Here is a 27,027-nt window from a genome sequence, read left to right as displayed (position 1 = left end):
CAGTGCCTAGTAACCTGTAGGTACTCTTCTTTAGAGCTCTGTCCTTCCCTCCATTTCCCTCCAGGAACTTTTTTCTTAGTTCCTCTTGAAGTTCTCTGTTCATCCAAATAGGCTTCTTAGAGCTCCTGCAGTGTTTTCGTCTTTCTGGGATAGTCATTGATTGAGCATGCAATAGCTCTTGTTTGAGTAGAGCCCACCCTTCACATGCTCCCTTCCCTTCCAGCATTCTCGTCTATGGTATGACACTCATCATGTCTCTGAGTTTATTAAAGTTTGCCCTACGAAAATCCAACATCCGCGTCTGGCTACAAGCTTCCTTTCCTCCCCATCTCAAAAGGAATTCTATGAGGACATGGTCACTTCCCCCTAGGGTCCCCACCTCCTTCACCTCATCCACCAACTCTTGCCTGTTGGTCAGTATTAAGTCCCGTATGGCTGAACCTCTTGTGGGTTCATCTACCATTTGATAAATGAAATTGTCAGCCAGGCAGGTCAGAAAGTTGCATGACTGAGGACGCTTCGCAGAGTTTGCTTCCCAGCACACATCTGGGAAATTGAAGTCACCCATGATGACAAGGTCCTGCCGCTTGGATATTTTCTCAAGCTGCTCACAAAGTGCAGCATCCACATCCTTTTGTTGGTAAGACAGTAGGTAGCAGACACCAACCACCACACTGTTTGTTTTCCCCTCGCTTATTTTCACCCAGATGCTTCCACTCGCTTATTTTCACCCAGATGCTTTCCACATCACCCAGATGCTTTCCCCCAAGATATCCAGGAGCAGATATAAGCTGCAATATTTGAAAAACCACCACCAGTATAAGTGTAGATCCCTGCCTTTTGTGAATTAACTGTTAATCGCTTAAACATTTGAACATTTAACCATAACTTAATTTAACAGATTGTCAGGATAAGGATTGCCCCATGATAAGGGGGGGGGGAGTATTTGGAGGGCCCAACTAACGTTATCACCTCGTTCATCCCCATTGGCAGAAGAGCTCCGTTTTGTAGGCCCTCTGGAATGCTGCTGGCTCCCACATGTAAATATTGTGTAGGGCTGCAGAGCTCTGATGGGGTCTGGACATCATGGCATGATGACTGATCTCTAGACTAGAGACACCAGCTACTTTGGAGGGAGGGGATGGCTGCTCTTCAAGGTGGGACTCCACGGCATTGCACCCTGCTGAGGTCCCTCCAAATCCGCAGGAGTTTTCCAACCCAGAATTGGCAGACCAAGGTGGGATTCTAATGTGGTTCAATGGACTGCAAGACTTCAGCCAGCATTTCTGAATTCTCACCCATGTAAGAAACTCCCTACAGATTAGCAAAAAAACTAAACAAACAAACACTTTAAGACATCTCTGCTGGACTTCCTCCTTATGGAGCTGGTTTTCTGCTTGTGGGGCACCCCCTGCAGGCTGAAGTGGCACATTCCATTCTGGCACCCTGCACAGGATTCTTGGCCCTCATTCCACATACATGCAACTTTGTGATGGTCCATGTGGGAACGAATGACATGTCCCTGAATACCATCGCTCCTATTAAAAAAGACTATCAAGATCTGGGGAGGAAGCTCAAGCAAATGGGGGCACAAGTGGTATTCTCTTCAATCTTGCCTGTCAAGGGAAGAGGAATGCGCCGGGAGAGGAAGATAATGGAGGTGAATCACTGGCTGCGTACTTGGTGCCGGCAGGAGAGATTTAGTTTCTGGGACCATGCGATAGGCTTTCTTGAGGAAGGCCTACTAGCACCTGATGGACTGCACTTATCGAAACTGGGGAAGAATGTGTTTGGCAGGAACCTGGGGAGATTCATCAGGAGAGCTTTAAACTGAAGCCACTAGGGGAAGGAGACGATCAACATAGGGAGTGTAAGGAACGATCGGGGGCAGCCCAACACGCAGTAATGGGTTTAAACTTCAAGTACAACGATATAGGCTAGATATCAGGAAAAAAATTTTCACAGTCAGAGTAGTTCAGCAGTGGAATAGGCTGTCTAAGGAGGTGGTGAACTCCCCCTCACTGGCAGTCTTCAAGCAAAGGTTGGATACACACTTTTCTTGGATGCTTTAGGATGCTTAGGGCTGATCCTGCGTTGAGCAGGGGGTTGGACTAGATGGCCTGTATGGCCCCTTCCAACTCTATCATTCTATGATTCTATGAACTTGGAAAGAAATTGTTGTTGTTGTTAGGTGCAAAGTCATGTCCGACCCATCGCGACCCCATGGACAATGATCCTCCAGGCCTTCCTGTCCTCTACCATTCCCCGGAGTCCATTTAAGTTTGCACCAACTGCTTCAGTGACTCCATCCAACCACCTCCTTCTCTGTCGTCCCCTTCTTCTTTTGCCCTCAATCGCTCCCAGCATTAGGTTCTTCTCCAGGGCGTCCTTCCTTCTCATGAGGTCGCCAAAGTATTTGAGTTTCATCTTCAGGATCTGGCCTTCTAAGGAGCAGCCAGGGCTGATCTCCTCTAGGACTGACCGGTTTGTTCACCTTGCAGTCCAAGGGACTCGCAAAAGTCTTCTCCAGCACCAGAGTTCAAAAGCCTCAATTCTTTGACGCTCGGCCTTCCTTATGGTCCAACTTTCACAGCCATACATTGCAACTGGGAACACCATAGCCTTGACTAGATGCACTTTTGTTGGCAGGGTGATGTCTCTGCTTTTTAGGATGCTGTCTAGATTTGCCATAGCTTTCCTCCCCAGGCGCAAGCGTCTTTTAATTTCTTTGCTGCAGTCCCCATCTGCAGTGATCTTGGAGCCCAGGAAAATAAAATCTGTCACTATCTCCATTTCTTCCCCTTCTATTTGCCAGGAATTGAGAGGGCCGGATGCCATGATCTTTGTTTTCTTGATGTTGAGTTTCAAGCCAACTTTTGCACTCTCCTCCATCACCCGCATCAATAGGCTCTTTAGTTCCTCTTCACTTTCTGCCATTAGAGTGGTATCATCTGCATATCTGAGGTTGTTGATATTTCTCCCTGCAATCTTGATCCTAATTTGTGACTCCTCTAATCCCACCTTTCTCATGATGTGCTCCTCATACAAGTTAAATAGGCAAGGCGACAGTATACAGCCTTGCCGAACTCCTTTCTCAATTTTGAACCAGTCAGTGATTCCATGTTCAGTTCTCACTGTTGCTTCTTGACCTGCATATAACTTTTTCAAGAGATAAATGCTCTGGTATTCCCATCTCTTTAAGAACTTGCCACAATTTGTTGTGCTCCACACAATCAAAGACTTTAGCATAGTCAATGAAGAAGAAGTAGATGTTCTTCTGGAACTCCCTAGCTTTTTCCATGATCCAGCCTATGTTGGCAATTTGATCTCTAGTTCCTCTGCCTCTTCGAAATCCTGCCTGTACTTCTGGAAGTTCTCGGTCCACATATTGCTGGAGCCTAGCTTGTAAAATTTTGAGCATAATATTGCTAGCATGAGAAATGAGTGCAATGGTGCGGTAGTTTGAACATTCTTTGGAATTGCCCTTCTTTGGGATTGGAATGTAAACTGACCTTTTTCAATCCTGTGGCCATTGTTGAGTTTTCCAAATTTGCTGGCATATTGAGTGTAGCACTTTTACTACATCGTCTTTTAAGATTTTGAATAGTTCAATTGGAATACTGTCACCTCCACTAGCCTTATTGTTGCTCAGACTTCCTAAGGCCCATTTGACTTCACATTCCAGGATGTCTGACTCCAGGTCAGTAACTACCCCCATTGTGGTTATCAGATATGTTAAGCTCACTCTTGTATAGTTCTTCTGTATAATTTTGCCACCTTTTTAAATGTCTTCTGCTTCTTTGAGGTCCCTACCATTTTGGAAAGAAATAGACAATATTAAGTTCAGTGAAAAATGATGTATGCCCTTCAGGACACGCTGGTGTTTCCTGAGCAACATTTTCAGTGTTCACATTTTTCTTTTCCTGGAGACCATTCTTATTTTTTGCAAAAGGTAGGACACAGATCACAAAGGTTTACAGCTTTCGTGCTTCTTCTATTGAACAGTTGCCCTGTTGCTTGAACTCTGTATGTCGTGGTCATTTTTGATCCAAACAATGCTTGACAGTAGAAAGACCATCAGGCACCTGTCCTTGCAATAAAGCATAGTCCAGTGCACCTTTAAGACCATCAAAGTTTAATTTAGTGTGCATGCACACAGAAGCTAATATCCAGAATTAGACTGTGTTGACCTTCAAGGTATCCCTGGAATCAAGCTTTATTCAGACCAATGTGCCAACCCACCTGGATCTACCTGAAGAAGCCCGTATGCAGACAAAGGCTTATCCCCGGAATTAAACATTGTGCGTCTTCAAGGTGCTCCTGGACTCAGACTTTGTTCTGTTCCTTCAGACCAACACAGCGACGCTCCTGTCCTGAATCTGCCTTCTTGCATTGCAATCACATTTCTTCAATCCCTGCAGCCTGACCTATCGCAGAGGAACAGCCTCTTGTATGGCTGCATCAGATAGAACCCACCCCTTTGACTCGCCAGCTGTACAGATGTGAAGGGTTCCTTCGGTGACACATGTCGCTTCACTGGCCGCCCAAGATGCTTGGGAGGCCTGCTGCTCCCTTAACATCTCAGAGAGCTCCATGCAGAGATAATTCAGACCAGCAGCAGCTGCTGAACATCCATCTCTTTGTGCACACCACCCTTGTCCATCTGCCTGATGACAGCACTAACCAAGGAAATTTTTGTCTTGGGTTCATACTGCACCATCCCTAGTCCACAAACACTCTCCCTAGAAAGACCTCAACACTTCCCAAGATCCCTAAACTTCTGAGCTGCTGCCGAAGTATGGGGAAATTTCCCTCATTGCTCTGCACGGTGACCCAGAGGCTTCATTTAAAGGATTGTTTCTGCTCACCCATCGATTGCTAAACTAATTCAAAACCATGGAACTATAGCCCATAACAAACTAGGTTTATTAGAATGGGTCTGCAGAAAAAGATTGGTGTTCAACCTTCAGCCGCCCGGCCACTGTGGGTCACCTACGGGGGGCCTGACCACATGCCACCCCACCATGGTCTCCCCACCCTGCCACCGGGATTCAAGCCTGATAGGTGCCGGGTATTTAACTTTCCTAGAGCAAATATGTCGCCACCTTCGGAAAGCCATCCTGTTGCCAGCCATCCTGCAGATGAGATGGACTCGAACAAGGAGACTCCTAGCAGGCCCCTGATCCTCACCACCCCACCACTGGTGTTGAGGCCTGATGCAAAAAGGCAATATATAAGTGATAGTGAGGATGAAGAAGAACTTGTTCCTGCAAAGCTCCATTTTCCATCACCAGTTGTTGACCATGGGACTCAGAGTGGCATGGATTTTGGCAAAGCAGCCGTAGACATGTTGTCTGGAAATGAGGAAATGTGGCCGAAGCTGCTGGAAGATTATCCGGATACACAGCCATTGATTTTACAAGAGGATTCCTCAGCACAGGTAAATTGAAAAATGGCCACTAAAGGTGGGGGGGAGGAGGGAGGGGGGAGAAACCCAAAGGGACAGTATAGAACTTTTAAAGTAAACATTCTCTTTATTTTTCTAGGCCCCAGCCATCAGGCAGCCAGAATTTCCTTCATCAAGTTCCACAGAACTAGCACATGGCTTGTTTGGGAGAGATATTTCTGATTCACAAATTCTGTCTTTAACAGATAACTCTCTGGAACAGGTAATTTGGGAGAGAGAAAAAGTCATTAAAAAAGTCTGTGGGGGGAGGTGAGGGGGGGGGAATATGCCTAGCTGGGAGCAAGTGGGGAGAGCTGCTGCTGACCAGGTGTGTCTATTGTTGTGGTGATTGTAGTGATTGGGCTGCTCCTCGCCAGAGGCGTGAGCCAAAGGGCTCTTGGCCTGTGGCTCTTACTTAGCCTGGGGTTCTTGGTCTAGCAATTAGAATCTGTAGATTATATTTTTCTTGTAATTACACTGCCTAGAAGTTACAATGGACCTCCAGGATACTCATCCCATCATCTGCAATGAGTGTGACATGATTGCCTTCCTCCCTGAAGACAAGTATAAGCTGCTTCTATGTTTCTAGCATTTACCAAGCAGGAAAAATTTTAAAAAAGTGAAATCCTTTTTAACAGGAACAGCCGCCAACCACCACACTGCCTATCAGTATGAGGCCCAGTGAGATAATTGGCCCTATAAGGGAAGCTCTGAAAATGGATATCGATAAGGTTTTGGACTTTATCCCCCCCAAAAGACATAAGTCCGCCATGCGGAGCCTTGTAAGGGCATCTGTATATGGTATTTTAAAACATTGTATTGGAGGATTTTTTCACCAGCTGCATGAGGGGTGTTCTTTACAGTTACCTGCCCAACGTGATCACGATTGTCTCATATGGCCACCTAAGTTTGTTGATCAAAAGGTTAAGTTTATATGTGATGAGTTATGCTGTACACAAATTGCAATTAACATCCATAGGTGATGCACTAAAATGCCTGGTTTTCACTCAAGAAAACATGGATAAGATTTTCAACCTTTTAAGCACTGTCGGAGACACTGGGGGCTCAAGAAAAACCCTTGAAGGAATTTTGAAAAAACCTGATAAGAGAATGTTACAGTTAGTTATAAGCCCCATTTACAGCAATAATAATTAAAATCCAAAAGCAGGCCATGTGGGACTGGGGACACACTGCTGGCCTGAGCCAAGAGTGGGTGGGGACTGGGTGGGGAGGTAGCAGAATGCAGGGAGGAGGAGGAGGAGCGTTTCCATGGTGCCTGCAAATCACCTGACGCCAACAGCCAATCATGGGGCAGCTTTTGCACAAGGGAGGCCAGAAAGTTTTAAAAGGATTAACACTTCTTTAGGCTTCCTCTTTCTAAGTTCTGCACAAAGGAGCCAGCATCATCACCATCTCCTTATCTTGGCTCTTTCTGGCCATTCAGGTAAGGTTTTAAGCCACGTTTTCATTTAGTAATGGGTAAATTGAATTATGTGGGAGCAAAATGATTTTTAAAATAACTGGGGTAAAAGCACAGATTTAAGTGGGGAGGCCTTGCTCGTCTGAAGCAGCAGAAGAAAGTTTGAGTCCAGTGGCACCTTTAGATCAACAAAGTTTTATTTCATTTTATGTGCACTCACATTTTTCTCTGTTTCTCATTTTTAGTATAGTGATAAACTAAATCAAAACCCCACAATGTGTGAAGGGAGCCCTTCCAAGCAACCAGATATGTTTTTGTATATTTAGAATGTGATTTTTGAGCCATGTGGTTCTATCCCCAAAGCTTATCCTTATTTTGCTGCTTCCCCATTTAGTTCAGAACAGCAGTTCCAACTGCAGCTCGAAAGGATCTAAGACTTTATCCAAAGATGAGGTACTAAGGAGCTTACAGTCAGGTATTTTTAAACTATTTGAAATGTGTGATATTTTCACTGGTTTTCTTTTTTTTTGGGGGGGGGGGGTAAAGTGATGAAGCCATGTAACTATTTCATGCAAATCCATTTTTCTTGACCCCCAAATGACGAGGATTATTTTGTTGCTGAATCCCTTGTTAAATATCACAAATGCTGTAAACCCCTACAGAATTCATTTCAGAAAAAGCAGCCACAAAAACAGCCAGGCTCAAAAGACAAATGTCCACAGCCAGGTAAGTTTTTGTATATTTAGAATGTGATTTTTGGGCCATGTGGTTCTACCCGCAAAGTTATCTTTAATCTGCTGTTCCCCCGTTTAGTTCAGAAAAGCAAGGACACCTCGAAAGAATCTAAGAAAAGGAGCTTGCAGTCAGGTATATTTAAACTATCTGAAATACATGATATTTTCACAGATTTGGAGGGGGGGTGATGAAGCTATGTGATTATTTCATGCAAATCCATTTTTCTTGACCCTCAGATGGTGATGATTTTGTTGCTGAATTCCTTGTTAAATATCGCAAACGCTGTAAACCCCTACAGAATTCATTCAGAAAAAGCAGCCACAAAAACAGCCAGGCTCAAAAAAGAAATGTCCACAGAAAGGTATCATATAAATAGTTGATTTGTATGGTTTGTTGTGCTTCTGATAGACATGCAGGGAGGTGTGTGTTAACAGCACATCTTTTTCTCTCTCCCCACACAGAAAATATATCATAATGAGCCTCAAATTTTTCCACTCTGTATCAACCCCCCTGCTTGGTCTTACAACCTGAAAATACCAGTGCCCCGGCCCATTTCGTTCATTACCACAGTTCCAAGTGCAGCTCGAAATCTAAAACTTTATCCAATGACTAGTAATCAAGCCCGCTGTAAAGAATACAGCGGGCGGTAGGCAAGGGAGCAACTGCGAGCCGCGCTCCGTGTGATTTGCAGTTGCTTCCTTGTCAGCAAAGCGGGAATCGGACTGCACTTATCGAAGCTGGGGAAGAATTTGTTTGGCAGGAACCTGGGGAGATTCATCAGGAGAGCTTTAAACTGAAGCCACTAGGGGAAGGAGACGATCAACATAGGGAGTGTATGGAAGGAAGCCCAACCGGCAAGGCCAGCTCATAGGGAACCAAAAGTAAAAGGATTCAGATGTCTTTATACTAATGCCCGAAGCATGGGCAATAAAAAAGAAGAGCTGGAACTTCTCATGCTGATGGAAAGGTATGATCTAGTAGGCATCACAGAAACTTGGTGGAATGATTCTCATGACTGGAATGTAATGGTGGATGGATATGATCTGTTCAGAAAAAACAAAATAGATCGAAGAGGTGGAGGAGTGGCACTGTATGTGAGGAAGGGGCTTACCTGTCAGGAAATTCTAGTGAAGGAGAGCATATCTACAGTGGAAAGTATCTGGGTGAAAATAAGCAAGGGGAAAACAAACAGTGTGGTGGTTGGTGTCTGCTACCGACCGCCTGACCAACGAGAGGATGTGGATGCTGCACTTTGTGAGCAGCTTTAGAAAATATCCAAGCAGCAGGACCCTGTCAACATGGGTGACTTCAATTTCCCAGATGTGTGCTGGGAAACAAACTCTGCGAAGCGTCCTCAGTCATGCAAGTTTCTGACCTGCCTGGCTGACAATTTCATTTATCAAATGGTAGATGAACCCACAAGAGGTTCAGCCATACTGGACTTAATACTGACCAACAAGCAAGAGTTGGTGGATGAGGTGAAGGAGGTGGGGACCCGAGGGGGAAGTGACCATGTCCTCATAGAATTCCTGTTGAGATGGGGAGGCAAGGAAGGTTGTAGCCAGACGTGGATGCTGGATTTTCGTAGGGCAAACTTTCATAAACTCAGAGACATGATGAGTGTCATACCATGGATGAGAATGCTGGAAGGGAAGGGAACATGTGAAGGGTGGGTGCTACTCAAACAAGAGCTATTGCATGCTCAATCAATGACTATCCCAGAAAGAAGAAGACACTGCAGGAGCTCTAAGAAGCCTATTTGGATGAACAGAGAACTTCAAGAGGTACTAAGAAAGAAAAGGAAAATGTTCAGGAAATGGAGGGAAGGACAGAGCTCTAAAGAAGAGTACCTACAGGTTACTAGGCACTGTAGATCAATCATCAGAAAGGCCAAAGCTGAGAGTGAGCTACGATTGGCCAGGGAAGCCCATTGTAACAAGAAAAGATTTTTCAATTATGTGAGGAGCAAACATAAAGTAAAGGAGGCAATAGGCCCACTGTTGGGTGCGGATGGACAAACTCTAACGGAAGATGCAGAGAAAGCAGAAAGGCTTAATGCCTATTTTACATCTGTTTTTTTCACACAGGTCAAAGGGTTTAGGCACATCTAGAAATGGCAGTAGCCAAAGAATAGTGTCTGGGTGGCAGGTTAACATGGATAGAGAGGTTGTCGAGAGGCATTTAGCTGCACTGGATGAGTTCAAATCCCCTGGGCTGGATGAAATGCACCCGAGAGAGCTCAAAGAACTTTCCAGAGAACTTGCACAGCCCTTGTCCATCATCTTCGGGACCTCTTTAAGTACTGGAGATGTCCCGGAGGACTGGAAGAGAGCAAACGTTATTCTGATCTTCAAAAAAGGGAGGAAGGATGACCCGGGAAACTACAGACCAGTGAGTCTGACCTCTGTTGTGGGGAAGATAATGGATCAGATATTAAAGGGAGCGATCTGCAAACATCTGGAGGACAATTTGGTGATCCAAGGAAGTCAGCATGGATTTGTCTCCAACAGGTCTTGCCTGACCAACCTGGTTTCCTTTTTTGACCAAGTAACAGGTTTGCTGGATCGGGGAAATTCGGTTGATGTCATTTACTTGGATTTTAGTAACGTTTTTGACAAGGTTCCCCATGATGTTCTGATGGATACGTTGAAGGACTGCAATCTGGATTTTCAGATAGTCAGGTGGATAAGGCATTGGTTGGAGAACTGCACTCAAAGAGTTGTTGTCAATGGTGTTTCATCAGACTAGAGAGAGGTGAGTAGCGGGGTACCTCAGGGCTCGGTGCTCAGCCCGGTACTTTTTAACATATTTATTAATGATCTAGATGAGGGGGTGGAGGGACTACTCATCAAGTTTGCAGATGACACCAAATTGGGAGGACCGGCAAATACTCCGGAAGATAGAGACAGAGTTCAACGAGATCTGAACACAATGGAAAAATGGGCAAATGAGAACAAGATGCAATTTAATAAAGATAAGTGTAAAGTTCTGCATCTGGGTCAGAAAAATGAAAAGCATGCCTACTGGATGGGGGATACACTTCTAGGTAACACTGTGTGTGAACGAGACCATGGGGTACTTCTGTATTGTAAACTAAACATGAGCAGGCAGTGTGATGCAGCGGTAAAAAAGGCAAATGCCATTTTGGGCTGTATCAACAGAGGCATCACATCAAAATCTCGAGATGTCATAGTCCCATTGTATTCGGCACTGGTCAGACCACACCTGGAGTACTGTGTGCAGTTCTGGAGGCCTCACATCCAGAAGGACGTAGATAGAATTGAAAGGGTACAGAGGAGAGCGACGAAGATGATCTGGGGCCAAGGGACCATGTCCTATGACGATAGGTTGAGGGACTTGGGAATGTTCAGCCTGGAGAAAAGGAGGTTGAGATGGGACATGATAGCCCTCTTTAAGTATTTGAAAGGTTGTCACTTGGAGGAGGGCAGGATGCTGTTTCTGCTGGCTGCAGAGGAGAGGACACGCAGTAATGGGTTTAAACTTCAAGTACAACGATTTAGGCTAGATATCAGGAAAAAGTTTTTCACAGTCAGAGTAGTTCAGCAGTGGAATAGGCTGCCGAAGGAGGTGGTGAGCTCCCCCTCACTGGCAGTCTTCAAGCAAAGGTTGGATACACACTTTTCTTGGATGCTTTAGGATGCTTAGGGCTGATCCTGCATTGAGCAGGGGGTGGGACTAGATGGCGTGTATGGCCCCTTCCAACTCTATTATTCTATGATCAGGTTTCTGGATAGTTTAAACTTTTTGCCAATGAAACTGCCCCAAATGCCACAGGCTATGGGTTTTGAGGGCTGCAAGGGCTTCTTCCCGCATTACTTTAACACTGCGGTCAATTCTAACTATGTAGGTCCATGACCTAGGATGGAGGATTATGGTGTTGATAACATGATGTTAGGTGAGAGAGCCATGTTTATTTCCTGGTACCAGGAAAACCAAGGCTCTGTATTTAACCTCCAAAAAGAACTGGCATATTACTGTCAGCAGGATGTTAAAATCCTGAGAAAGGCCTGTCTCCTATACAGGGAGGAAATTATTGCCATGTCCTCAGTTGACCCTTTTAATTACATAACGCTTGTGGGTGTTTCTATGTCCATGTACAGACACATGTTTTTAAAGCCAAGCACTATTTCCCTGCTGCCACACGACCATTACCACAGACAAACAAAGAGATTTTCAACCTCCTCTATACAGTGGCTACTGTATCTTGAGACAGGGCGTGTTGCTAGACGGAACACATGGCTGTACCTGGTCATTCCCATTGGTTGTGACACAGTAGGGAGGGTTGGTCTATGCTGCACATTACTTCCAACGCTGTCACGAGGGGTGTAAAAAGATGGCTGCGTTTCCGGTGGGAGCATGGTCTGTGGAAATTGTTTCCGGGGGCGAAGGGAGCAGAAGGTGGGGGCATGACACCATCACTTCCAGGGAGGGGGGGTGTATGTGGCATAATGGCAGCACTTCCGGGGCAGGGGCCAGAGGGCATGATGACGCCGCTTCAGGTGTTGTCAGGATGTGTGTGGCATAATAGTGGCACATCTGGGTCAGGGAGCGCATGGGTGGGGCATGATGATGGCACTTCCAGTGACGTCAAGGAGGTGTGGTGACATGGCGGCACTTCCGGGGCATGGGGCACAGGGTGGGGCATGATCACATCACTTCCGGTGATGTCAAGGGGTGTGGTTATGCAAATAGGTTAATTAGTATGCAAGGTGGTGGGCATGGTTAAGCCCATTATAATATGTGTACCCCTTTACTACTGGGATGCTAGCTCCCTTCCCCAAGAGACTCCCCACCCCCCTGCCATACAGCAGCTGAAGTTCAGAGGATAATGTCAGTGCTGGTAAAGCCATCTGGCTGAGGGGAAGTCCCTTCTTCGACCCTGCTGGGGCCCCTCCCCCTGCCCAACATTTGCCCTCCCCGGGGCCCCCTCCCCAAATCTCCAGCAATGTTTGAACCCCGAGCTGGCAACAAGGAGGTTAGATCTGCTTCCTTTAACAGAGTCTGAAACAGGGACCAGAGGCAAGCTGTGCTTGTCAGAAGTGTCGGGCCTCTTTGGCAACACTTTCAATGGGTTGACAGTTTATGGGGAAGATGTTTTCTTGGTCCTTGCCCCAGCAGTCTCTGGGGTCAGCTCCTTGGTGTCCGCTACACTTTGTGGTTTCCATTTCCTGGCCTGAGAAGACTCCCCCTCCCCCCCCCCCCCCGTGGTTTTTTATTGCTGAATGTTGAGGCTGAACCGGGACCTAGAAGGCTGGCTCCAGTCATCTTGCAGCCCAGCTTGTCCCTCCAACCTCTTTGCCACCCAGGATGCTTTTCTTCGCCTGGCCCCCTAAATGTCATGCTAGGTCACATCTTGAGAAGCCAATCAGCTGAGAGCTGGGCAGGCGGGGGCAAAAGGGCAAGATCTCAGCTAACTGCTGTCAGCAATTGACTATTTTCCCATTAGTCTCCTTATGCAAATATTTGCATTTTTAAAAATTGTGGCCAAATGTTTCCCATGGAATTCTGTCTCAGGTGAATGCAAAAAAAATCCTAATTGCTGTATTTCCCTATGTATCTCTGGTATCTGGGCAATTTCATTATGCTGTTTGTTAATTGGACCTCTCACTCCATCTATAAGTCTGAACAGATTATTTTCATTTCATGACATTGTATCTGAGGAAATGTGTGTGCCCACAAAAGCTCCTGCCTTGAATAAAACTTGGTTTTAAGGGTGCCTGACTGGACTCTGAATTTGTTCTTTACAGTTATTAGTTACCTTTGTGGATGAGACATGGAGCCAGACTCACAGCACTTTACTAGAAAGATTATTTACAAATATGTATCATATTTATCTACTTTACTTGAAGCAGAGGCCAAAAACAAGCTTCAAGAGCATCACATTGCAAGCCTCTGTGGCTAGGCAACAGGTAGGGCTATATCGCACACATCAGGAGATGGAGATTTCTGAGCTTAATGGTGACTGCTCCTTGCTTCAGTAAAATCTCATGGAGCTGGTCTTCCAAAAGAAAGAGGAAGTGGGCGGGAGCCCACCTTAGCAAAGGAATCTCCAGAGCTCAGGATTTCATGCAACCTCACTAGTGCCTTTCTGACACCACTAGTGAGCATTTAGGTGCAGCTCAGCTGCTTCCCCACCTGAACAACTTCACCAAATTAATTGCTGATTGCAATTCCAACACCTTCCCTTAAGCCTAGAGCATAAAGAATAGGGCTGCCAGCTCTGAGAGGGAGAATACCTCAATATTTGGGGAGTGAAGCCTAAGGAGCGTGGAGCTTGTGATTGGGAGAAGAGATCTCAAAGCAGCATACAAACAGCTCTCCCTTCCTTTCCCTGCAGCAGACATCCAGTGAGATAGGTAGGGCTGACAGAGCTCTGAGAGAAACTGCATTGTGAGAACAACTCTAACAGAACTGTGGCTAGGGTGTACACTGCACGGAGCTTTTATTCCAGCCTCAGGTCGATTCAGTCCCTGCCCTCTACACAGAATGCGATTTCCGTTTGGATTTGGGGCAATTTAAAATTTCCTTCTGCAGCAAGAAAGATTGATCCAGAGTGACCCTACCTTTATTATGCGATATCTTAGAGTGCTTTTAATCCTCTGATAGGCTACCCCTGGTCATGTGACACGCTTGCCTTAAAGGAGAAGCCCCTAATTTCTCTCAACTTCTGTCGCTCTTGGATTTTTCCTCCCTCCTCTGCCTTTTTCGATCTTCTCCCCCCCTCCAAGAAAAGAAAGAAAGAGGCTTGGCTGCCCCCCCTTCTGAACTACCCAACCAGGTGCAGAAGACTTTCCTGTTTCAATGGGGAGGGGGGGGGAGACCCGAGTTCAAAGCGATCTGAATTCAACAGGGTTGACAATGGAATAAACAAAGTAAGTGCAGACTCTGCCTAGGTCTTTCAGCTGGCTGACTGCAGGAGTGGGGAATCAAACCCAGTTCTCTAGATGAGAGGCTGCTCTTAACCACCATACCAAACTAGCTCTCCCCAGAAGGTTCCCAAATCCACATATCGTCATTTGTGTATTATGCAAATCTTGGCAGCGTATAATGTCATAGAGTGTCCTCTGCAAAGTAGATATTGGAAGGCTGGTCTTCATCTTCTAAAGCTAAGGAGATTGGGCTTTTCAAAAAATCTAAATGATAGTGACTGGTCTATAATTGCTTTCTTTTTCCGTAGCCTAGTTCCAAGCATTTGGGGGGTGGGCAGGATTCCGCAATGTTTTGAATGCTCATAAACCCTTTGAGGCCCAGATAAGACTCTGAGGAACAGAAGGATTCTCCAGTGATCTTTTCTGAAGAAGGATTCCTATGGCCAGATTTCCCCACTCTACTTTGCTTGAGTACACCAGACTTGGGTTGGGGCACAGGCACAGTGCGCCGCTTACACGGAATCTTGGCATTCGGCTGTTTGGCTCAAATTATGGGTTGGTGGTTATTCATGTGCAGGCTGTTCCTTAACAATTTGTGCAAAGAAAGGCTCAGTGTTAATGCAGAGAGAGATTCGGGGTGTTTAACATTCACTTTGGAATTCAGCTGCATGTAGAAGAATCTCCATACTTCCATGGGAGGGATGGGTGGATTTTTAAGGCTGTGGCCCCATTCACTCATCCCTCAGATATGTTTCACCTATGAAACCTCACTGGAAGCCAACATTAATCGCAACGACATAGACTGCTGGTGCCACAAGACCGGAGTCCAGAGGGCCTGGGGCTTTCCTGGGCCCCTCTTTCTCTAACCCTCCTCATCTCTCACTATGGGTCACTACTAATTCAGTTGATGTTTGATGGGATTTGTCTGGACCTGCTGGTTCAGGGCCTGTCCAGTCTCCTTGCATTTCAGAAGCTAAGCAGAGTCAGCCCTGTTTAATACTTGGTTGCGGGGACTAGAAGTTGGCTGCAACATGATTTCACTCGATACACACACACACACACACAAGGGTTCACACCAAACCATCATATCTCAGCTCCTTTGTTTTTCCCCTGCAGAAAGAATTTCCATTTGAAAGATTCTTGACAGAATTCAGAACAAACCTGTCAGCTTTTGCATTTCCTCCCTCTCTGTCCTCTCCCCCATCCAAAGAATCCCCTCTACATACCTGCAGAAGTGAGCTGTGACTCACAAAACCTCGATATTTAAACACCCGTTGTTAGTCTTTAAGGTCTTTTGTTTGCTCCAACAGACTAACACAGCTCCTCCCACTGTGTCATTTTCTTTGTCCCAGAGAAGCTTTGCTTGAGCAAATTCGGACATGAAGAAAGGTGCAGCCAAGGAGAGACTTTTTGTGGTAACCCAAAGATGTGCATGATTTGCATAGCTAGCAAATGGTTTGCATAATACACAATATGGTGGACTCTAATCCCCCCACTCCTCCTGACCATGCACCCTGCTGGGTGACCTTGGACCATTCTCGGTTCTCTCAGACTTTCTCAGTCCCGCCTGACTCCCAACGTGAGACTCTCTTTCGTAGTGAAAAGAGCAGTGTAAAAACCAACTCTTCCCCCATATGCTGAGCCTGACCAAATCCCAACAGAGATGCTACAACCACCCACCGCTCCATGGCAGCGGCTGCTCCCCCCTCTACCAACGCCCTTCAGGTGTGGCATCCTTCTGGAAAAATGGCTCTTCTGTCCCTTTGTGTTCAGGAGTACCTGGAGATGCAGAAATTAAGATTTCCCCAGCACTGTGATCTCAAAAGCAGGGGAAAGCCCCTCTGGGTTCCTTCTTCTGGCCTGGCTGCCCTGAGTGTCAGGAGGAAGCATCGTGCTTTTACCCAGCAGGAGGGAGGAATGAGGGCAAGAGTCCCCCAGTCTCTGCTGTGTGGATTCTAGCTTTTGTTGGACACCATTGTTGAACAGCACTCCTGCAGGAAGGGAGTTCTTCCTGTCCCTTGGTGCTCTGCTGAGCAGCCTTGCCTGCCTCTGCCCGTGGCTCCCTGGGTCCCAGCGGGGGCCCGGTGGGTGGGATCCCTCCGGATGGGGTTGGCTGCTGCCCCCGCAGTCCGTTCCTAGAGCAGGGCTGGCTGGGCAGCAGAGAGAGAAGCCCTGCTTAATTGGGCTGCGTTTTCACAGAAGAGGATAGACTAACAATAGGGTTCAGGCCTTTTGCAAAGGGATTTTACCCTCCATGAAAACAAAGTAGCTATATAATTGTTCCTGCCAGGGGGGCGGGGAATTCTTTCTTCCTTTTTTGGTTCAGCTTATAAATCCAAGTAGCAATAACTGCAAACTCTGGGAAAACCTGGAAACTCCTTAATCGAGATCTACACCTAGTGGTTAGAGGAGGGAATGGAACTCCTCTGGTGCCGTTCAGAGGCAGAGAAGCAGCATCTTCCCCTCCCCTCCCGGCAAGAGAAAAGTGGACGGGCAAACCAACCAAGCAGTGCAGCGAGTGGATGTTTATTTTTATTTATTTATTATTATATTTATATACCGCCCTCCCCGGGGGCTCAGGGCGGTTTACATAAGAACATAAGAACAGATTCAAATGAGTAGCCGTGTTGGTCTGAAGTAGCACAATAGAATCAGAGTCCAGGAGCACCTTTAAGACCCACCAAGATTTCATCAAGGCGTGAGCTTTCGAGTGCAAGCATCCTTCCTCAGACATAAGAACAATACATGGTCTATAAAACATTTAAGTAACCATGCAATAATAACTGATTATTGTAAACATATAACATTATAATAGTATAACCAATAAACAATGCAACGTTGCAACATACAAACAGGTCCAGAGTGTATAGGTGGTGTCCTGAGGGGGGGTGGGGAGCAGGGGCCCTTTGGTCGCTGTTGGTTATATATATCTGGTCTCAACCGAATGCCTGGCGGAAGAGCTCCTCCTTGCAAGCCCTGTGGAACTGTTTAAGCTCCGTCAGGGCCCTGATCTCCTCCGGGAGCTCGTTCCGCCAGGTGAGGGCCAGAACAGAGAATGCTCTGGCCCTGGTTGAGACCAGACGGACTTCTTTAGGGCCAGGGACCTTTAGCTGGTTGGTAGCAGTGGAGCTCAGGGCTCTTTTGGGGGCGTAGGCAGGGAGGCGGTCCCTCAGGTACACTGGGCCCTGACCGCGTATGGCCTTGAAGGTAATTACCAGAACCTTTAGTCTGATCCGGAATTCAACTGGCAACCATTGCAGTTGATGGAGAATAGGCCGGATGTGGGACCTCCACGGTGTTGCAGTGAGGATCCTGGCCGCTGCATTTTGAACCAGCTGTAGTTTCTGGATCAAGGCTAGGGGCAGGCCTGCGTAGAACGAGTTACAAAAGTCCAGTCTAGAGGTGACTGTCACATGGATCACTGTGGCTAGGTGTTCCAGAGCCAGGTAGGGCGCTAGTAGCTTGGCTTGGTGGAGGTGGTAGAATGCCAGCCGCGTTACCTTTGTGATTTGGGCTTCCATTGTGAAGGAAGTGTCCAGAATCACGGCTAGATTCCTGGCGGAGTGAGCCGTGGAGAGCTGCACACCATCCAGGGCAGGCAGACGCACTTCCTCACATGGGCCCTTCCTACCCAGCCACAGGACCTCCATCTTTGAAGGATTGAGCTTCAGACGACTCTGCTTCAGCCATCTCATCACTGCTTCCAGGCAGCTGGCTAATGCTTCTGGGGGAGAGTCAGGGCGGCCATCCATCAGGAGGAAGAGCTGGGTGTCATCTGCATATTGATGGCAACCCAGCCCAAACTTCCATACCAGTTGTGCGAGAGGGCGCATGAAGATGTTGGATAGGATAGGAGAGAAGACCGCTCCTTTTGGGACTCCACAAGTAAGTTGCCGGCGGTCCGATGTTTTCTCTCCTATTGCAACCCTTTGTCCATGATCCCGGAGGAAGGAGATCAGCCATTGGAGGGCTGTCCCTCGTATTCAGGCATCAATGAGGCGGAGAGCTAGAAGCTCATGATCGACTGTGTCAAACGCTGCTGAGAGGTCTAGTGATATCAGCAGTGCCGACCCGCCCTGGCCCAACGGGTGACTGAGGTTGTCCATCAGGGCAGCTAGCGCTGTCTCTACCCCATGGCCAGGCTGGAAACCTGACTGGGATGGGTCTAGGACCGAAGCTTCTTCCAGGTATTCCGTCAGTTGGTTTGCGACTGCCCTTTCTGTTATCTTCCCCTGAAACGCTAAATGTGAGACGGATCGATAATTATTAGGCTCTCATGGATCTAGAGATGTTGTTTTTTTTCAGGGGTGGGCATACCTTTTGGGCAGGGAGGGGACTGAAAGGGGGCAACACAGATGGCAGCACTTGGGGCCCAAGTTCTAGACCAGGGCATGAGGGTGGGAGGAGGGAATCAAGAACAGGAACTGCCAGCTTGGAAACTACAATAGGACAAGGAAAGCGGAGGAAGGTACTGTTCACACATGCATTCACATCCCTTGACACCTCAAAGCTTGCACTGGATCATTCCTGTCTGTGTTGTTGTGAGATTGCAGTGTGCATGCATGGATGCATCTGTCTGCCTGCCTGCCTGCCTGCCTGCCTGCCTGCCTGCCCGCCCGCCCACCCACCCACCCACCCACCCACCTACCTACATACATACATACCTATCATTTATTTGTTTGTTTGTTTGTTTGTTTGATGACCCATGAGGTCTCCTCCAACTCTATTATTCTACTTGTCTTGGCAGTAGCATGTGCAAAAAGGATCTAGGAGTCTTAGTAGACCATACATTGAACATGAGTCAGCAGTGTGACTCGGTGGCTAAAGAGCCAAATGGGATTTTGGGCTGTATCAAACAGAGTATCGTGTCTAGATCACAAGAGGTGATGGTACCGCTTTACTCTGCTCTGGTTCAGTCCTGTGTTCAGTTTTGGTCACCCCAATTGAAGAGGGATGTAGACAAACTGGAGCATGTCCAGAGAAGGGCAACAAAGATGGTGAGGGGTTTGGAGACCAAGATATTTGAAGAAAGGCTGGGGGAGCTTGGTCTGTTTAGCCTAGAGAGGAGATGACTGAGAGGGGATCTGATAACATCTTCAAGTATTTAAAAGGCTGCCATATGGAGGATGGAGCAGAATTGTTCTCTCTTGCCCCAGAGGGACAGACCAGAACAAATGGGATGAAATTAATTCAAAGGAAATTCCATCTAAACATCTGGAAGAAGTTCCTGACAGTTAGAGTGGTTTCTCAGTGAACAGGTTTCCTCGGGAGGTGGTGGGTTCTCCATCTTTGGGAATGTTTAAACAGAGGCTGGATAGACATCTGACAGAGAGGCTGATTCTGTGAAGGTTCAAGGGGGTGGCTGGTGACAGTGGATGAGCGAGAGGGATGTAAGTGTCCTGCATAGTGCAGGGGGTTGGACTAGATGACCCATTAGGTCCCTTCTCACTCTATTATTCAATGATTCTATGATTCTATGACCCCATAGGCTATAACAGAGCCAAAATATTTTGTATTCCCAGATTTTGGAGGGTGGAATGCATTAACTATATTAGTATTGAATTCAGAGTAGAGAATCTGACTTCAGTACAGACATTATGGAAGAAATACCAATGAGGGTAATTTTCTTTGGGAGGGGGGTGATAGTAAGCCAAATGCAGGTGGCTATTTTTGGCCGTGCTGTATAATGTACAAAAGGCAGCAGTGACCCTTGATGGCTGATTTCTGGTTTTGCCTCATGGTTTTAGGACTTGTGAAAAATTGTTTCCACCTTTCAGTCCTCCATCCCAAAATATTACTAAATATACATGTGTGCACATCTGTGTACAAACATGTGCCCATAATTTTGCTTCAATGCATAGAAAGGAAATAAGCACGACTGTCAAAATGGGATGCTTGAGGTTGCTGGTGCTTTGCAAGATCCAGAGAAGGCTCTACCCAGAGGAATGAGCTCCAGAAAAGAGTCAGTCATCTGTGGCAAAAGGTCATATTTGTGCAAAATCACCTCTAAAAAAAAGTCGAAAGGGAAACACATCCAATAATGAAAGAGGCATTTCAGAGGCACTGAAAGAAAGGATGTATTTGTTTAATGACAAATGACCTTTTGCACAAGAAATATTTCCCAAGTGTGCTTACAGTTCTCAGGACCCATGCAGACTTGGTACCGAGAGATATTCATGAACAAATCCTTCTGTGTTTTTACAAGGGAAATCGCAGCCAGACGGGCCCTCTGTTCAACTCCTCTTCTTCCTATGGCCCCAAGATAAATCAGGGCCCCACCTACCTTCTGTTTTCCCTTTTAAATCACTGGGAAGATCTATTCAAGCTTCTCCCCTCAGTTGTATCTAATCACTGAACCCTCACGGGGGGGGGGGGGGGTCCATGTCAAACCAAGGGGCTGCAATGGCTGCTGCACAACCAAAACAAGTGCAAAAGGATTGGGGGAGGGGTGTCTAGTCCATCCTTCTTCCTGGAAGCCTAATTTTCTCCATGTGAGACTTGAAGGGGGAGGGAAATGTTCCCTCATGAGAAGTACTTGCCTTCCAGACACAAGTATGATGAGAAATAGCCACAAAAATCAAGAGACTAGTCAAGTGGAAGTCCTTGGCACTCTAAGTTCCATCCTACACACTGGTTATGGGGGCAGACGGAAGGAACCAGCCACGGGCTCCAAGGAGGTGCTTTGGCAACCAACGCGAGACCAGGAGAGGGGTATGATCCTCAGTGACAGTGGGACATCAATTCCTGAAAACTATAGTTTCTGGTGCCTCCTATACAGGACCAGCCATCTGTAGGTTTTCCCTAGAAGTGATGTTCAGCTGATTGCCTTCAATAAGAAAACTTCATTTGCAGGAAGATCTCTTTATTGAAAAGAACAACAATGCTTACTACCTGGAAGCTTTGCTAGGACTACACTTCCACTGCCTGAACATCCAAGTCCCCAACAGTCCATTTGGGTGTGAAGATTCAAGGATGCCCACCCTTCAAGGCCACCACAGAGATAGAGGCACAGGCAACAGGACAGGAAATTCCCCAACTGATCTCTGCCCATGGAGGTTTGGGTTCCCTCTCCCCTACTCACAGACTTCCAGGGAAGGGAGGAACATTAGCCACATGCCCCCATCGCACATCAAAGAGGAGGAAGCCCCTGAGAAAGGCCAGGGCTTCTTCTTCATAAGGGTTCAGGCCTCTTGGGGCGAATGTACCTGGGAGTTGTGGCATGCAAGAACCTCACAAGGGCCTGGACACTGCAAGGGCTACAAGAGAACACAAAAGTTCACATTCACAGAAAGCATTTTTCTCATCTTCCCAACAGCACACGAGCAAAGAGTCTTCCTGGGGAAATGGAGAGGAAGAGGAAGGCAGCCCTGAGCTAGGCATGCTTCAGCTCACAGAAATCCATTAGGAGTAAAGGTGGAATTGGATGATTGCCTCAGATCCAGAGCTGTCAGCCCCAGAAGGGGCAACACACCACAGAAGGAACAGCCGGCCCTCCACGCCTCCCTCGCCCCAGGGGCGGCAGGAAAGAGAAACACCACCCGGTGCTGCCAGGTGCAGGCTGAAAGCAAGAGGACATCGAAGCAGCCCCAGCGGGCGAAGGACATCCTGGCAGCCCATCGTCCTGTTCTTGGCCAAAGTGCTCGGGGGGGGGGGGCAAGGGGGGCTGCCGAAGGGCCATTTCTGGCCAGGGAAATCGCAATCCCAGAATGGTCAGGCCCTCACTGCCCAGCCTCTCGGGCCCCTCCCGCTTCATCCCCAGAGGGCCCCAGTCACAAAGCATGAGCAATGGCAGCGCCCGAGGAATGGTGGGTGCAATCTGTGTGATTGTGGGTGTGAATGAAGCAGGAAGGAATTCACTTGTGTGCTCAGCAGCAGAAGGCCTCTCTTCTGCAGAGCCCTGCCCTCCTCTGCCTCTCCTGGAAGCAGGGCCCCTTGATTACATTTTCTTAGGCTGCTTTGTGGGGGCAAACGTGGGTCAGAGAGAAAAATCAGAGTTTACTGGCAACATCAGCCATGTTATCTGCTGTTTGTTCTTTTAAACCTAGAGCATTAAGGAAATTCATAGCGATTCTTCAGCGAATTCCTCAGGAAGCAACTCAAAGCTCAGGGAGCAAAGCAGAATTTGTGGGGGTCATTCAGGGGATGGGGTCTGGTCAGGTCTGGGACCAGGGAAGTGCAGCCGGGAGGGACAAAGCATGAAAGACAGCTTTGCCCGATCAGCACAAAATGCTCTCTTGAGGCATCACTGGCAAGAAGAGAGAAAAGGGGTTTAAATCCATCACTAGAGCTACACTCCCAGTGAGTAGCCATGGTCATGGATGGGGCACGTTGCATGTGTGGAGCAAAGCCCTCTCTGCAGGGCAGGCAGCCAAGGGATAGTGTGGAAATGAGGAATGGTCTAGAGCTCAGGTTGTCAGGTGCTTACCTAGAACTCCTGGAGTCTTTTGGGGACAGCGCAGGAAGAAAAAAGACATTGCTGATGATTACAGCTAAAAGCCAGAAGTCACATGACTGATGCTTTAGAATTCCATGGATCTTTATAAAGGTCAGCAAAATCCTAGATGAATAAGATCTGTTTTTTGTAGCCTGCTTTTTATACCCCAAAGAATATCAAAGCAGCTTCCCTTCCTCTCTCTACAACAGGAACCCTGAGAGGCAGGTGGGGCTGAGAAAGCTCTGAGAGAACTTGGACGGGCCCACACTCACCCAGCTAGCTGCAGGTGGAGGAGGAGCAGTGGGGAATGAAACCCCCCAGTTCTCCAAATTAAAGGCTGCCACTGCTAACCTCCAAACCCTGCTGGCTCTCTGGAGTGTTTGCTGCATCACTTTCAGCCTTAGCTGGTAAGGAAGTTGACATGGCAAGGACATTCCTCTCTGACTGTCTCTTGTCATCTGCAGCAGCAACAAGAACTCCTCCAAGAATTGTCTTCCTTTAATAGACTTGTGGCGCAGGGTGGTAAGGCAGCAGAAATGCTGTCTGAAGCTGTCTGCCCATAAGGCTGGGAGTTCGATCCCAGCAGCCGGCTCAAGGTTGACTCAGCCTTCGATCCTTCTGAGGTCGGTAAAATGAGTACCCAGCTTGCTGGGGGGGTAAACGGTAATGACTGGGGAAGGCACTGGCAAACCACCCCGTATTGAGTCTGCCATGAAAACGCTGGAGGGCATCACCCCAAGGGCCAGACATGACTCGGTGCTTGCACAGGGGAGACCTTTACCCTTAATAGACTTTATAGCTATGCATAGTTCAGCAGCTGAAGTGACAATGGCAGGTTCCTCTCTCAGGTTTCTGCATCTTGGGCTGGTTTCAACGGCACAGGAGCCCTGAAAGGCAGGCCGGGGTGCAGGCGGATTCGCATCCGGAGGTGGCTGGGCTGGAGCAGGGTCCTGTCATGGGCACCATGGTCAGGAGAACAGCAGGGCAGATAGGCATGGGAGGATTGGAAACATTTCCAGATTTAATCCCAACAGCAACTTTCAGTAAAAATGGGATGTCATTAAATTCTGGTGCAATAATAGAAAGAAGAAGTTTTAAAATCATTTTGGATTACTACATAATTAAACACATTGGGAGACCATGTTCTCAGGAGGCCTGTAAATGTTTCCGGCAGAGACCATTTAAAGCCCCACCTTAAACGTGCACAAAGCTTTCCCGTGGGCCATTCTGCTTTGGAGAGTGCCTTGGAAAAGCCAGTTGTTCTGTCGGAAGGCCCCCAATTCTCCACAGCACACTTTCCTTGAATCATCTCTAAGCAAGGCTGCCAGCACTGCCTCTGCAGGAAGAATCCTGTCTGAGCAGCTAGAAGCTCGAGGAATTCCCCCTCACCTTTGAGGCACACATGGAGATTCCTATGGCTCCCCGCTCCTCTTGCACTTGCAGCCAGCTGAGTGACCCTGGGCCAGCACAGTTCTCTCCCAGCCTCCCCTACTTCACAGGGTGTCTGTGGTGGGGGAGGAAGGGGAAGGTGTTTGTGAGCCGCTTTGGGACTCCCTCTGGAAGAGAAAAACAGGAGATATATATATTTTAAAAAAACAGCTCTTCTCTTCTTCCAGCTTTAGATTTCTCCAGGGTCGGGGCCGGGGGCTGAGGTGGGACTTGACCAACCCCAGGAGGCCGAGTGGAAAGCCTCCTTGCAGACACTGAGGTCTCTCTCCACACTCATCCTTCCGGTTCACTCTGCATTCCTTACTCAGGGTCCAACAAGGTAAATTTTGGAGTTGAGTGTGTGAAATCTTCTGAAGGTTCCGTTTATTTTCATCTTCTGTTTGATATTGCTCTGTCCCCTCCTCCAGACGTAAGAATCCTTCTGTGATCTTACGTGTCAAGACTGGTTCTGTAGCATCCTACTGATAAGGCCTTGGACAGGGTGGCTGCCCTCCCCCTCCTTCCACGCCCCCCTCCCCCAACGCAGCCCACAATTAAGCTGGGTGGAAGGAAGTCTTTCACCAGTGGCAGAACTCTTCCTTTCTTCCCTTAGCCCATTTCCATATCAAACTACAACCCCCCCATATCTCAGTCTCATGCATCCCACACAGTTGTTTAGAAACACACACACATACACACCCCCCGCAGCATCCTTGGATATCCCAGAAACTGGGATTCGGTCCAGCTCCCTCCCTCTTGCTGCCTCTGCCAGACTGTGGCCTGAACAATGGGATCCTCTGGGTTTTTAGTGGCATGAAGAGAAATCTGGAATTGATTGCATTGGTGCATTTCTCAAACGGGAAGGCCATGCCCAGATAATTTCCTTAAAGGAAGCACAACCAGCAGCGACAATTAGCGCTTCTTGGCATGCATCATCTTGAATGGCTCTTCAAACCCAAATTTAAAAGCTTGGTCCTCGAAAACAGAGGACTGGGCAAAATAACAGCCAGCGTCTTTCATCTCAGACCAAAGTTCACCAAGCTTCTTTAGAAACTCCCTTTATCATTCATTTATTTATTGTAAATGGGTTGTTTAAATGCCGCCTTTTCTCCCTGTTCAGGGTCCTCAAAGAGGTGAATAATTGAAACATTAAAACAAGCTTCTGGAATGCATCGTTCAACACAATGGACATTTCCGCACTCAATAAATGTAGTGAAATGTTTGCCAAAGGTAGGCAGCATATTCTGGCCCCTACACATGATGTCACCTACATCCAGCAGCCAGCTCACTACATCCTCCATTTCGGGAATCCCAAAAAGTGAATTCACCACCCTAAAAGGCTCGATACACCAGCAGACAACCAGCAGAAGGAGCATATGAAGGGTGAAATGCAATGTCCCTCCTTTGCTCCCATCTTCCCCCCTCCATTTCCTGCTCAGTAAAGGGTGGGGGTTGTGGGGTGTGTTTGTGAACCATCCCTGATTAACTTGCCCGGATTGATTGGGGGAGGGGGGTGGGAACTCGCCAGGAGCCTTCTGGCTATTTTAAATGACCGGGGGGGGGGGGTCTGCCTCCCTCACCATGCCCTCTGCTTGTCGGCCATATTTTTGCTTTTTTTGGAGGGGGGTTTAAATAATGTAGCAATGCATTTTCATAGAACTAAATACCAATTGTTACGTGTAACTCTCAAGTTAAAAGAAAGGCAGGGGCAAGACCAACAAACCACTGATTGGTTGACCATGTTGATTGACAGGCCAAGGAGCAGTGAATGAAAGAGCACATCACTCTCTCGTTTGCAGTTTGCGCGGCATGTGGAAAGGGGAAGATGCAGCAGTGTGGAGGGGAAGAATAGCACGATGTGCTCTATTAATGACAAATGGCCTTTTGCACAAGAAACACTCTGTTGCAGGTAGGAGGTGACCACTGTACGGAAATGCCCAATGTATCCACAATTACAGTGCATACATCAGGAAGGAGGGTCAGTGAAGGAATGCCAAACGATGCAGAAGAGTCTTCATTTGCTGACCGAAGACCGTGATAGTAAGGGACGGGCAAAACTCCCTGGTGGAGGGCCTTTTATAATTTTGTTTAAAAAATTATGCCAATAAAGGTATTGTATTGTATTGTATAATTTTGTTGTCATGACCAAGAAGGCTCTGTCTCAGAACGTCGCCCACTTAGCCTAAGATGGGGAGGGCATCCAAAGAAGGACCTCTGAATAGGACCAGAGTGGTCAGATGTTTTCACAGTGTGTGCTTGTCCGTGTGCTTGTGCATTTGTACATACAGCGAGGTACCTCTCCCCCAAAGAGCCCCCCCCCGGTGACAATGGTGCTACCATTCAAGAGCAGAGTCCTTGTGGAGAACCCCAGGTGGCCAGTAGTCAGAGGGAGAGGTTTGATCTTCCCTGGTAAGATGGAGGAAAGTGTGTCTTGCAGACCAGAAGGTCCCAGCTCAGAGGACATAGGCCAGACCCCTCCTCTCTTTGCACTGCCCCGTCTCCTCCACCTATATGCCTAGGAGGAAGCGTGATGTGCCACTTTTCTCGCATCTCCCACAGCCATAAGCTTCCTGTATTTCTGTAGGGTCCAGAGGCTCTGAGATTGTTTGATGCAGGAAGCATCATTCTGAAGATCTGGGACTTCTCCTCTGAAAATGAAAAGAACTGCTGTAAT

At 47.5% G+C, this 27,027-nt stretch overlaps 1 long non-coding RNA gene across 3 annotated transcripts; it reads left to right on the top strand.

Moving 5' to 3' along the window:
- The first annotated feature begins 6,774 nt into the window (after positions 1-6,774).
- On the top strand, positions 6,775-26,401 carry LOC143822601 (uncharacterized). 3 transcript variants are annotated; one of them, XR_013226214.1, is made up of 7 exons: positions 6,775-6,890; positions 7,261-7,319; positions 7,529-7,592; positions 7,680-7,733; positions 7,838-7,962; positions 24,542-24,693; positions 25,474-26,401. It is a non-coding gene; the product is annotated as an uncharacterized LOC143822601 (long non-coding RNA). The 3 variants fall into 3 exon arrangements; XR_013226213.1 differs by having other exon boundaries at positions 7,261-7,341; XR_013226212.1 differs by having other exon boundaries at positions 7,261-7,341; positions 7,529-7,733.
- The last annotated feature ends 626 nt before the right edge of the window (positions 26,402-27,027 follow it).

This window comes from Paroedura picta, chromosome 13, assembly GCF_049243985.1.
Source record: "Paroedura picta isolate Pp20150507F chromosome 13, Ppicta_v3.0, whole genome shotgun sequence".
Lineage (NCBI taxonomy): Eukaryota > Metazoa > Chordata > Lepidosauria > Squamata > Gekkonidae > Paroedura > Paroedura picta.
Note: the sequence above shows the minus strand (reverse complement) of the source record. Positions and strands in the feature narration are given on the sequence as shown.